This window comes from Hyperoodon ampullatus, assembly GCF_949752795.1.
Source record: "Hyperoodon ampullatus genome assembly, chromosome: 19".
Classification (NCBI taxonomy): domain Eukaryota; kingdom Metazoa; phylum Chordata; class Mammalia; order Artiodactyla; family Ziphiidae; genus Hyperoodon; species Hyperoodon ampullatus.
In genome coordinates, this window is record NC_136932.1 from 4,808,955 (window position 1) to 4,811,439 (window position 2,485).

Consider the following 2,485-nt stretch of genomic DNA (forward strand, 5'->3'; position numbering starts at 1 on the left):
ATGGTCGCGCCCGTCCCGTTACCTCCCCACCCCGCCCCGGTGGTTCCGTCCGCCCCACGCTCCGCCCTTCCCGCCCCGCCCCAGGGAGCCGACCGGCCCGCTCTGCACCCCGCCCCCGGGCGGTGCAGCAGCCCCGCAGTCACCAGGCCCTTTCCTCCCCGCCTGGGTGGTATTGCCCGTTTTGGGGAGGCAGCGGCCGCTAGGCCCGCTCCTCCTCCCCGGGCCTGACAGGAACCGAGCCGGCCTCCGCGCGCCTCAGAGCTCCGCGGCCGAGCGGGGAGGGGAGGAGGGCTGGGTAGGTCTCGCTGTCTACCGCGGAGTGTCTCCCTGTTCGGGGCCCCCAAATTTAGCGTTTGGCTCTTTCCTCAACCTGACGTGCCAAGATGGCGGCGGCGCCACTGCTCCGGAGGGGAGGAGGGGCGGAGGGGCGGGACGTACCATCCCCACCCCGGGGGAGAGAGGAGGACCACAGCGAGGGGTAAAGTCCTGCCGGGAAAGGAAAGAAACGCCCCCTCGCTGCACCCAGGCGTGGATCTTCCCACTCCCCTGGGCCCCGGGGCTCGCTCCACCCGCAGGACACGCCTCCTCCCCCCAGGGCCAATGAGAGGAGCCAGCCAGGAGCCCTGGGTTTTATGAATGGGTCCCGCTCCCACCCACTGGCTGCCGACCTCCTCCCGCCAAAGGGTCCAGTTAAGGGACAGGCCGGCACCGTTAAGACACCTATCCTTCGGTAGAGAATTATAATCGTCTTACTCTCTGGCTCACTCGATGAAATCTTTGAGTAAACTGTCCACGGTTTGTTACATAATTCCTCTCAGACTAAGGCTCTCCATTTTATACTGGACACAAATTGCGGATCAATATTGTTCTGTATGGGAATTCGTTACTCAGCACAGGTGGCTTTTTGCACAGTTACAAAAATAAATGTAGCCTTTATTACCAATTAATAAGATAAAAGACATAATTAACCCTAGTATAGGGAAGCAGGATAAGGTATTAAATGCATAACAAGTGTATGTTACTTTCTCTCTGGGGAAAGACTGGGTTTTAAGCATAACAGTGTCTGGCATCATAAGTGCTCAAAAATATAAATCCAAATTCATTTTAAGCAGAGTTAGGGATTAGCAGAACAAGGAACTGGCCCAGCTAATGTGTGGGTCAAGAGTGCCTAGGACTTCCTGGGTCAAATGAGGGCTTCTGGGCTTCCCTGGTGGCGCAGTGGTTGAGAGTCTGCCTGCCGATGCAGGGGACACGGGTTCGTGCCCCGGTCCGGGAAGATCCCACATGCCACGGAGCGGCTGGGTCCGTGAGCCATGGCCGCTGAGCCTGCATGTCCGGAGCCTGTGCTCCGCAACGGGAGAGGCCACAACAGTGACAGGCCCGCGTACCGGAAAAAAAAAAAAAAAAAAAAAAATGAGGGCTTCTGATAAAAGAGAAGGGAAAGGGGTAAAGACAAGGAGATGGATCCCATGGGTCTGGGTTTTGTGCTTTGCTTTGTTTTCATACCTGACTAAAAAGTAATAGCAAACAACTCCTGAAAACATAGAATTGTAATAAGATTACTACATGATAAAAGGGAAGCCGTGAAACAAACAGCTTCCATTATATTTTCTTTGAAGAGCCAGGGAGCATACTGGTAGTTTGGGCCTGACTACTAAAATAATTTGACTTCAACACTGCACTGCCCACATCAGAGACTGTAAGCAGTGTAAATGGACAGATACCCTAGATCCTATCAATAAACCCAGGCCCCTCTGCAACTAGTCAGATTCCAAGAGGAAAGAAAAGCTGACCTGCCTTACTGTGTTACTGGATAACAAGGTACAATGTGGTTCTATTACATAGTAAAGTCACTTACCAAACAAGATATTCTAACAAAGCTAACTACTTTTTTTAAAAGCATGTAAAAATTATACATTTGTACATATACACAATATACTTTACAGTTTGAAAGACAGTCCAAATAGTTCAACAGTTCATTTAGGGTTTTTTTTTGCATCGTTTTCCCTTCCAGATTCTTTGTCACTCCCTTGGCTCTGCCCTAATCTGACATCATCTGTCACATTATCTACTAAATCAAGTAAATGTTCGTTTACCCCGGTAAGCACAAACTATCTGGGTGACTCTGGGGAGAGACGTTTCTGAAAGGTCCAGTCTATTCTGAGGTGGTAGAATAGGTTTGTTCACACAGGTGGAGGGAAGAGGCATAAGGGAGCCTCCTTCCAGAGCAAGATGAATGCTCACACCTTGATGTTCCAGTGCCCACCCATTTAAAAACAGTTAAGACCTGCTCCGCACCCAGCAAGTTACTGAGGGTCCCACAGAGCAAGTCACACTGGTTCTCAAAAGAAGTGGGCTGTTTTTGGAATCCATGGAGGAGAGTCACTTTGAACAGTGGTGGCTTGACATCTGTGGAAGAAGCCATTTGAACTCTTATAAAGAGAAGTTTTAAAGGATCAGCAGCCTCCCTGGAAATTTCAGGAAC